Genomic DNA, 11,559 nt, shown 5'->3' with positions numbered 1-11,559 from the left:
TGTGTTGCATCTCACATGGTTGGTGATAATAAACTGTGTGCGATCTACTTGATTTTTCATCTTGATTTGAATTACATAATGGGGTCACCGCGGCAATGGACGGTTTTTGAATTGCTAGACCTTTTATCTGCAGTGAACATGCAACTATATGTGCCTCATAAAAGACTTAGAATTATTCAGGGTTCGTTTGAATATTTTATACAATAAATTGGTTTTCTAGCCATTTCAGGTGCACAATTCAAAATTAAACTACATGCACATGCTCGAGTGCACCAACATGGGTTGTAAAATCATATATGTCTTCATGGGTTTATGTGACGCCCCAAGACCGACGCTTCAGATGCCTTCCATGTATTTTGAACTTCGTCGTGTGATTTGTTTTGCTTTGTTGCATTCATCATGTCACCTCTTGCATCGCATCATGCCATCATATCATTAATCTTATAACTCTTATAAATAAATTGTATGGATGTTCGATCCATTTAAATCGAGGGAATGCACATGGTGATTTCTCTTTATAACACATATCCTCCTAATATTATTAGGGAGCTATAAAATTATATTCCATTAATTTGGAATTTACCACAACACACGTTCATGTTAAATCCCTTGGCCTTTCCTTCTTCAAGTTTTGTCTCTCTAACCTTGCTCATAATTATTTTCCCAATTATCGAGGCTCTGTCTAAATTCTCAACATTTTTGGACACTCCAAAATCCTAGACTCCGTTCAAAATCCTTTGGTGCAAGTTAAATAATTTTGGATTTAACTTCGCCTTTTTTTGCTGGAACCACTTTTGTTGGGTTGGAAATATTCCATAAAACCTTACAAAAATATCCCACAATTTTATTCTTCTCCATGGCCTTTTCTCTTGATTCTTTTTGGTATCTCCCTATTTTTTCTGAAAAGAGAAACTCAGAGAGAGGGAGAGGAGTACTGCAGCAGCCTAGCCGGGCCTCTAGCCACTTGGGCCTCCTAGCAGGCCGGCCCACCTAAACCCTTCCTAACCCTAGCCCCCCATGCTCGATCGCTCACTCCCTCATCCTCCTTGTAGCGCCGCCAGCCTACCCTGTCTCATCCTCCTGATCCCCTCCTCATCTCCCTCCGCTTGATCTCCTCACGCTCTCGTTCTCCCCCGCGTGCCGCCACCCATAGGAGGGCCACCCCGCGTGCGATGGCCCTACGGCCGCTCCCTCCGTTTGGCCTCAACCACCGGAGCCACGTCGCCTCCCGCCATGGCGCCCGCGCCTCTAGCCGTGTTGCGCCAACAGCGCTGCCGGCAACCCCTTCCTCTGTCGTCGTGCCGTCGTTCTGGCCAGTGAGCCCATCTCCTTCGTCCATCCCCATCGCCCCACTGCACGGCCTCTTCCTGCCGGTGAACCACGGCGTCACCACCTTCGTCGCGCCCACATAGCTCTCGGCCTCCTCCTCGACCTTGCTTCGCGTACGGCAAGTAGGACCCTGCCACCGGTGACCCAAAGGACGAGCAGATAGCTCCGCCACCATCTCCAGCAGCGCCTCCGCGCCTTTTCTCCCGCCTCTCGTGCTGCCTAACCAATTCCTGCCCGAGTCCTCCTTCCCGCGTCTCCACCGCTGCCTCACGCCAGAGGAAGTTCTCGACCTCTCTGATGACCTCTGTCACAAGTCCAACGAGCAGCGCCTTCGGGGTTTCCGCCAAGTCCTGCTCTAATGAACGTACACGCAACACCGACGACCATGAGCACCTCCTGTCAGCCGTCCACCTCGACCACATCAAGCCGGCAAGTCCGAAGACCCCAAGTACCCCGACGTCGACGACCCTCAAGTTCGTCTACGCGGTGACGCGCCAAGTACCTTTACCGCCATCTTCGGAATCGCCAAGAACGCCAAGATCCCTTTGTGGATTTCGCCAAGTACGACCACCGTCGCCGAAGACCCGTGTTCCACAAGCGGCAAGTTCGACTACCGTGGTGTGAACCACTACTCCCACGACGACGTGTGTATCACTACCGTCGACCCTCCAAGACCCCATGGACGTCAAGTTCCTTGTCATGACCCTGAACATCTACGGACATGAACAACTAGTTCTTCTTCGACTCATGAACCACTACTTCCACTACCGTCGTGAGAACGTCTACTTTCCCAGCACCGCATCGAACCCGATCCGTTCCGAAAATGCAAGCTTCCAAGGTATAATGACGAGACGACCGCTCGTGGACGAATGCTTTGTTGTATGAGATGCTTGCGTTTGCACCGTGCCCGACTTGTTTCATGCACGACCCTCGTATGCCTTGCCGCCGACACGTGGGAACCCGATTTACCGGGATCACTCCCCGTCACCCTTGCATGTTCTGCACACTTGTTCTTTTGCACCGACATTTCCATGAATTGCCGGATCATCCGAATGTTGCCGTGACATCATTTTCGGATTCATCCGTGGCACCATTCCCGTTTTGTCATCATGGCACACTTTCCTTCCGCCATGGCGACAAATGCCTCATATCATATTATGTCAACATTTCCATAAATTGCATAAACTTGTATATGTCATCCACATCATGATAACAACATTTCAAATGTTTAAAATTGTTGTTTGCATTAAATCACTATATGCACATGAGGATTTACCGGAATTGTTATTTGATGTTTTCGGCCTCATTTAAACTTGCCTAAATAGATAGTTTATCTATGCTTCACCTCTTGCCATGTTTAACAACATTTAATATTGTTGGGTACATAAATGGGAGAGAACTAAATAAATGAATGTGGTGTTTTGTCAATATGCAACTCATTGCATATTGAGCTCCACTTAATTTGTAGTATTGTTTGTGGCACTTTGCCAAACTGACATGCCTCATTAAACCGGACATGTATCATACTTGATTGTGCATCATGCCATGTTTATGTGATGGTTGTTTACCATGATGTTTGCTTCTTTCCGGTTACACTTCTCCTTGATAGTTCCGGTTACGTTGCGATTGTGAGGATCCGTTCAACTACGTTGTCTTCGTCTACCTCATGGACTCGTTCTTCTTCCTTGCGGGATTTCAGGCAAGATGACCGTCACCTTGGATCTCACTACTATATTTGCTATGCTAGTTTTCTCGATGCTATCGCTATGTCGCGCTACCTACCACTTGTTATCAAGCCTCCCAAATTGCCATGATAGCCTCTAACCTTTCCACCCTTCCTAGCAAACCATTGTTTGGCTATGTTACCGCTTTGCTCAGCCCCTCTTATAGTGTTGCTAGTTGTAGGTGCAGTTGCAGGTTGTTCCATGTTGGGACATGGATATCATGGGATATCACAATATCGCTTATTTAATTAATGCATTTATATACTTGGTAAAGGGTCGAAGGCTCGGCCTTATGCCTGGTGTTTTGTTTCACTCTTGCCGCCTTAGTTTCCATCATACCGGTGTTATGTTCCTTGATTTTTGCGTCCCTAACATGGTGAGGGGTATGGGACCCTCTTGACAGTTCACTTTGAATAACACTCTTCCAGTAAGGCCCAACATTGGTTTTACCATTTGCCTAATAACAACTAAAACTTGCCTAGGGACTTTCCGGACCCCGGGGATTTCTTAATTCAACCCCCCAGGCTAGTGCTCCTCTGAGTGTTGGTCCGAACCGGGCAGCCTACGGGGCCACCACGGGGAAACTCAAGGGTTGGTTTTACTCGTACCTTGTCCCATCCGGTGTGCCCTGAGAACGAGATATGTGCAGCTCCTATAGGGATTTGTCAGCACATTCGTGTGATCTTGTTGGTTTTGTTTTACCATTGTCGAAATGTCTTGTGCACTGGGATTCCGAGTCTGGTCGGGTGTCCCACGATGGAGGATTGTCTCCGCGGATCGTGAGCTTGTCATGGGCTAAGTTGGGACACCCCTGCAGGATTTAAACTTTCGAGAGCCGTGCCCGCGGTTATGTGGCAGATGGGAATTTGTTAATATCTGGTTGTAGAGGACTAGAAGTAAACTCAATTAAAATATAGCAACCGTGTTTCGTAACCGTGACTCTCTCTTTTCGAGGAAGTTTGAGAAGAGAACACAGTTGGGTTATGTTTGACCGTAAGTACTTCAGGATCACTTCTTGATCATAACTAGTTCGCGGCCGTTGAGTAGTTTCTCATCTTATTCTTGTACTCGTAAGTTAGCCACCATACAATGCTTAGCCGCTTGCTGCAGCCTCACCACCTTACCCCTTCCTTACCCATTAAGCTTTGTAGTCTTGATACCCATGGTAATGGGATTGCTGAGTCCTCGTGGCTCACAGATTACTACAACAACAGTTGCAGGTACAGGTAATGCGATGATTTGACGAGAGAGCGATGCTTGATTGCTTTCGGAGTTCTTCTTCTTCTTCGATCAAGGGAATAGGTTCCGGGTCGGGGGAGCCAGGGCTGACAGGGTGGATGTCGTTCTTCTTTTTCGTTTGATTTTATCCGTAGTCGGATCCTGCTCTTCTATATGATGGTTGACATGTATTGATGTATTGTTGTATGAATGATGTAATGTGTGGCGAGTGTAAGCCTTTATCTTGTATTCTCATCTATTCAGTACATGGTATGTTGTAATGGTATCCACCTTGCTATGCGCTTGAAATGCGGTTGTGCCTCAATCATGAGTTCATCACGTGATTGGGATAGAATCGCATCTTGGGCGCTACAGTTTATGCTTATGTCCCATGCAAGAAATGGGGATGAAATTCAAACACCACGGCACCGTGGCTCTCCGGCAAACGTCGATGTACTTGCTTTTGTAATTCTAGTAAAACCAAAATTCGTCCAAAATTCATGAAACTTGGCATGCTATCATGGAGCAGCATCAACATGTCATGGTAAAAATGTTGTCCCATTTGGGGCAAGTTTGGGTATAAGCTTCTCATAAACCAGAGCTTCTCACAACAAGTGTGATGGTTTCGATAGGGAACAATTCACCTTTCTGGACAAAACGATATCCGTTGCCTCTTCTCGATTTCAATTTTTTCCTAGTGTCAACATAGAACAACAGGAGTGTTGTGTCCATTTTCGGAATTTTTCGGGGTTCGCTTGGACATTTTTATACATTAACTAAGTTTTCTATGCATTCATGTGCATAATTCAAATTTGGACTATAGGCACATGCTCTAACGCATATGAATTAGTTGAAAATTCAAATTTGTGTCATTGGTTCCCTGCTTAGGTCCCATGCAAGAAATGGGAATGAATGTCAAACACCCTGCCACCGTCACTCAGCCGCAAACATTGAGCTACTTGGTTTTTAAATTCTAGTAAATCCAAAACTCGTCTAAGATTCATGAAACTTGGCATGCTATCATGAAGCGGCATCAACATGTTGTGGTAAATTTTGTGCCCCATTTGGGGCAGGTTAGGGGATATGCTTCTCACAACAAGCATGATGGTTCCGGTAGAGAACATCCCACCTTTGGGGACGAAACAATATCCATCGCCTCTAATTTCTTTCAAAAAATTTCTCGTGTCAACATAGAACAACAGGAGTGTTGTGTCAATTTTTGTGATTTTTCGGGGTTTGTTTGGACATTTTTATGCATTAACTGAGTTTTCAATGCACTTATGTGCATAATTCAAATTTGAACTACATGCACATGCTCCAATGCATATAAATTGGTTGAAATATCAAATCTGTGTCCTTGGGTGCATGCTTAGGTCCATGCAAGAAATGGGAATGAATTTCAAATACCAGGGCACCGTTGATTGCCGGAAAAATGTTGAGATGACTGGTTTTTAAATTCTAGTAAATCCAAAACTCGTGTGAAATTCATGAAACTTGGCATGCTATCATGGAACAGCATCAACATGCTGTGGTAAAAATTTTGTCCCATTTGGGGCAGGTTCGGTCATATGCTTCTCACAAACCAGAGCTTCTCACAACAAGCATGATGGTTTCAGTAGGGAATGTCCCACCTTTGGGGACAAAATGATATCCATTGCCTCTTATTGCTTTCAAAAAATTTCTCGTGTCAACATAGAACAACAAGAGTGTTGTTTCAATTTTTGTGATTTTTCGGGGTTCGTTTGGACATTTTTATGCATTAACTGAGTTTTCAATGCATTTATGTGCATAATTCAAATTTGAATTACATGCACATGCTCCAGTGCATATAAATTGGTTGAAAAATCAAATCTGTGTCCTTGGGTGCATGCTTAGGTCCCGTGCAAGAAATGGGAATGAATTTCAAACACCAGGGCACCGTTGATTGCCGGCAAAATGTTGAGATACCTGGTTTTTAAACTCTAGTAAATCCAAAACTCGTCTAAAATTCATGAAACTTGGCATGCTATCATGGAATGGCACCCGACATGCTGTGGTATTTTTTGTGTCCATTTTGAGAGAAGGCGCACTTGAATAATGACAGCCAACAAAGGTATTTTGAAAAAATAGCTGCCACTTTAATATCTCAAACGTTTGTATAATTCAAACCATGTGCGTTCTGTTAAACATTCACGTGACGCCACGTGTCTTGGTTTTAATGGCTGTAGGAGGTGTCGTGCGGACAGCTGCTTGACCTTGACTGAACGGGAGGCGTGTGAGCGCAGTCCGGTGTGCAGGCTGGCCGAGAGGCGTGCAAGATGTCCTCCAATGTGCAGGCTCACCGGGAAGCGTGCGAGCTGTATGCTGCGCAGGCTTAGTGGGAAGCGAGTCCTTTGACTTCCATGGCCGTCCGCCTTCCTCTCCGTGCGTGTGCCCCCCTCAGCGGCATGGGACACCGCCGTCGAACGCTACCTCTCAGCGCCGCATTGAAGACTTCAACAACGGCGTCCCGGAGGACGACAACAACAACGACAGCGAGGCACGCCGTCTCCGCCGCCGCCGGAAATAGTTTTTTTCTTGGCTTTAATATTGTATCTCGATCATATGAATATAAATTCGTAGTATGACTGAATGAAAGATATGGTTTGAGCGAACTTGCGTTTTTCTCTCATAATGTACAGACTTATCAAACAATTTGCTTTTGAAATATACATCAATTGTTTTTAAATATAAAACACTCATCGCAAACGTTTTAGTTAGAACACCCGTATGCAAACCAAGGGCTTCCCCAGAAAGCCAAGGGAAAATGTGCCGAGCAGGATTTGTGCAGCACTTGATCTCAAACGTTTTAGATAGAACACCCATATGCAAAGTGAGAACAGGATTTGTGCAGCTCTTCAAAGCAAACAGTTTTTTTGGATGACCCGTGTGCAACCACTTACAAACAATTTGGTAAGATTTGCATCTGTCATATTTGGTATGTTTCCATTTGTCAAACGGGAAAGATTGACATTTGTTGATCTAGTAACATTGCCATTTGTCAACCTTATAACACTGCGATTTGTCAAAATATGAAGCTAAAAATCACTAGCAGTATCTAATTTTTGCAACTAAAATTCAGTAATTAAGCATAGATTTCATTCATAGATTGACAAACAGTTTAACTCAACAGCTAAACCGACCAAACTTTTCCCCAATTGTTGCCAACCATGTACTGAAATAGCTAGTTCAACTACATATACTAGCTAATTTTAAGTATGTTGTACACTTCCACCACATCTATAGTCAGATGAACTGAACAAAATAGCCCCTAAATACTACTACTACGGAGGGGCTTTTTACTACTTCCGACTGCCTCTCCTCTGCCGAGCACGCTCAGTAAGAGGCAGAGGAGGAGGAGCCTACCGACGAGCTGGACAACTACAATACGGTGCCTGCCGCTGCTGCAGATTCAGCGACGCTCACCTCGAACGCCCTCTGCCGCTCCAGATGACCCCTCTTGAAGCGGTGGTTCTCCTCGTAGATCTCCTAATTCCTCGCCTCTGAGGTGGCGTGTGCCTCGGCCACGGCGATGATAAGGCTCTTTGCGTGCTCGACGAGGCGCTCCTCCTCCTCCCACAGGAACTCGGTGTAGTGCGCAAAGTCGCTGACGCACGTGCGGGCATCAACCTCCGCCTCCCGCCTTCGGGCGGTGGTGGCGGAGCGGGTGATGACCTCGGCGGTCGACGGTGGGCTGGCGGCCATGGCGGCCGGCGATGGGGTGGCGGCCATGACCACCACCTCCCGCCTTCAGGGCGCGGTGGCAGAGCGGGTGATGGCCATGGTGGCTAGCAGTGGGGTGGCGGCCACGACGGCCACCTCCCGCCTTCAGGCCGCGGCGGCAGAGCGGGAGATGGCCCTGGATTTCGATGGTGGTGTGGCGGCAATGGCGGCCAGCAATAGCTGTCGATGGGCAGCGGCGGCGGAGCATGTGGTGGGTGTTCCGCGCACACCCAACAAGGACGCCACGCGCACTACACTATGCCGGGGACTGCGGCATCGCCGCGGTGTAGCCTCCTAGCTGGAGCTATCCTCTGATGACGGCGGAGTGGCTGAGCGAGGACGATGGACCGGTGCCATTGGCGATTGTGGGAGAAGTAGATGACATAAGATACAGGGAGGGAGGGGAAAATGCGACACATGACTCGCCGGCCGTGAGGGTTTATATAGCAGGCCGGTAAGCATTGGGATTTTGGGGGATTTCACCGAGTCGGGCGGGAAGCTTGCGCGGGAACCTGCGAGGTTGCGCGGAAACAGGCTCACCAATGATTCATTGGCTCCACCGTTTGGCCAAAAGAACGCCCCTGCGCGCTGCGCAACCTTGCATTGTATGACGTCTGCGGCAGCGGGGTGACAAGATGTGCGAGAGGAGGACAAAAGGCCACATACACATACAGTTAATAAAAAATGTTTGCGATTTAATTACCTACTATACTCCCGTCCTGGTTTATAAGTGTGATTTAACTAATAAAATACGAATGAATGTCGGCAAAGATTATATAGTTGGATTCGTATTTGAACATAGTTTCCAATTATATAATTTTTATAACATGCATTAACATTTTGTTGTTTAAATTTGAGGGCAAAGTATGGCATAGAATATAAAGGGGACTATAGACTAGATAGTGGTAGTAGCACATGGGCGCTCTCTACACAGTGACGTAACTGTCGGCTGGCTTGTAGGCGACCATTTCCTATGTGTTCAACTGCTCTATGCATGTGGTTGCTTGCGGTTCAGGCGGCTGCGGCGCGCTCTGCTCGCATCCCGCCATGCGCGCTCCGCTCTCGCGTCCCTCCGGGTGCTCTACCATCATCCCTCCACGCGCGCTGCCAGTGTTTGGGGCCGGCGCACGATCACGCATGTTCATGTGCATGTGGTTGCGCCAGACGCGGCGCGACGATGCAGTTACCCGCTGCAAAAACTGCCATGCGGCCGCGCCAAGAATCCACGCCGCCCGGCCCCCTTTTATTCCTACGGCCATTTACTTTCATCTCCCGGCTCACACGACACAATAAGCACACCCACGAGGACACATACATAGAGGACATCCAGCGGTTCCAATGGCGCTCCCCATGGCTCCAATGGCGCTCCCAGCGGCGGACGATGACAACGGCGGGCAGTTCACCACGCAACACGTCGTGGACACCCATGTGAGGGGGAAGGCTCTCTAGGTGGTGTACACGAACGATCCGGTCTCGGTGGAGAGCTCCATCCAAACTATGGAGCAGTTCCTTGCCGAGGACAAGTACCAAGTGGTCGGCTTCGACCTCGAGTACACCATGGGTCGTGCCGGCCACGATCAGAAGGTTACCATCGCCCAATTGTGCATGCGACATGACGTCCTCATCTACCACTACCACCAGGCCACAAGGCCTTCCGAGCGTTTCTCCAGGTTTATCAACAGCTCCGACTATAGTTTTGCTACGGTGGACACCACCAACAATCTAAAAGCGCTCAAGGTTTCGGGCTTGAAATGCCCGAATCTTGTCAACATCCAGCGCCACTACAAGGTCTGGGGCAGCGACAAAAACAAAATGAACTCCCTGGTTGACCTCGCCTTGGCCATCATCGACCCCTACTAGATGAAGATGAAGAATGAGAGCAATAAGGACAAGAATGCCTGGCACAGTGTGTGGCATGAGAGACTGGATGAACAACATGTCAAGTACGCGGCCATGGACGCGTACACAAGCTACGAGATGTATAGGCGGATCGTTGACATGAGTAACTGTCTTCTTCCTACCCCAGACGAGGGATCGAGCCATAGAGCAATGGCGGGAGCATCACAAGAAGTAGATGACTGGACGATCGTTTCTCCTACTTTAGAATGCATGCAGTTGTTTATTGAGGTGTGTGCGAATGATCTATATAGTCACTTATGTAATTGGATGTTTATTTCAGTTATATATATATGTTATTCTTCTATAGACAGAGCAAATCACACGGCTTATTAGCAGCAATCGTCTATGTTATTACTAGTCTTCGCACACATTTCTGATTACGGGCCTATTTTTCGCATATCACACACTTCTTGTTCAGTTGAACCATTTCCATTGAGTTGCCTAATCACACACAGTTCATCCTAGTGAACCGTATGTTGTATATCACACACACCTTCATATGGCTGCCCATTTCTTTTGTTCCTCCTCATCGCAAACAGTTAACTGAACTAAACCATATGCCTTGCATCGCACACACAACTAAAATCTGAACCGTGTTTTATGCATCCTCCATCGCAAACGTTATGCACCTTTTTTGACGGGTTTTTACACCATTGTTTGTGATTATGGCATCGCACACAGTTTCGTCGAAGGGTCTCTGATCGTAGTGTCGCGTTTGGACCATCCTGCAGTAGTGAAACATGATCAGCACCAAGACTCTATGGGTGTTAGAATCATTACAATGTAATCTAGATTATTGACTCTAGTGCAAGTGGGAGACTGAAGGAAATATGCCCTAGAGGCAATAATAAAGTTGTTATTTATATTTCCTTATATCATGATAAATTTTTATTATTCATGCTAGAACTGTATTAACCGGAAACTTGATACATGTGTGAATACATAGACAAAACACAGTGTGCCTAGTAAGCCTCTACTAGACTAGCTCGTTCATCAAAGATGGTTAAGTTTTCTAACCATAGACACGAGTTGTCATTTGACGAACGGGATCACATCATTAGGGGAATGATGTGATGGACAAGACCCATCCGTTAGCTTAGCATAATGATCGTTAAGTTTTATTGCTATTGCTCTCTTCATGACTTATATATATTCCTTTGACTATGAGATTATGCAACTCCCGAATACTGGAGCAATACCTTTTGTGCTATCAAATGTCACAACGTAACTGGGTGATTAGAAAGATGCTCAACAGGTATCTTTGAAGGTGTTTGTTGGGTTGGCATAGATCGATATTAGGATTTGTCACTCCGAGTATCGGAGAGGTATCTCCGGGCCCTCTCGGTAATGCACATCATGATAAGCCTTGCAAGAAATATGACTAATGAGTTAGTTGCGGGATGATGCATTACGGAACGAAGAAATAAAATTTCCGGTAACGAGATTGAACTAGGTATGAAGATACCGACGATCGAATCTCGGGCAAGTAACATACCGATGACAAAGGGAATGACGTATGTTGTCATTACAGTTTGACCGATAAAGATCTTCGTAGAATATGTAGGAACCAATATGAGAATCCAGGTTCCGCTATTGGTTATTGACCGGAGAGGTGTCTCGGTCATGTCTACATAGTTCTTGAACCCGT

General features: G+C 46.7%; 1 long non-coding RNA gene across 1 annotated transcript; it reads left to right on the top strand.

Annotated features, from left to right (window-relative positions):
* The first annotated feature begins 883 nt into the window (after nt 1-883).
* On the top strand, nt 884-4,572 carry LOC147965395 (uncharacterized). The gene is made up of 2 exons (XR_015608324.1): nt 884-3,028; nt 4,268-4,572. It is a non-coding gene; the product is annotated as an uncharacterized LOC147965395 (long non-coding RNA).
* Nucleotides 4,573-11,559: the final 6,987 nt, after the last annotated feature.

Source organism: Triticum urartu, chromosome 6A (genome assembly GCF_056163025.1).
Source record: "Triticum urartu cultivar PI428250 chromosome 6A, HENAU_Tu73, whole genome shotgun sequence".
NCBI lineage: Eukaryota > Viridiplantae > Streptophyta > Magnoliopsida > Poales > Poaceae > Triticum > Triticum urartu.
The sequence above is the reverse complement of the archived record's forward strand: the minus strand, read 5'-3'. Positions and strand labels throughout refer to the sequence as shown.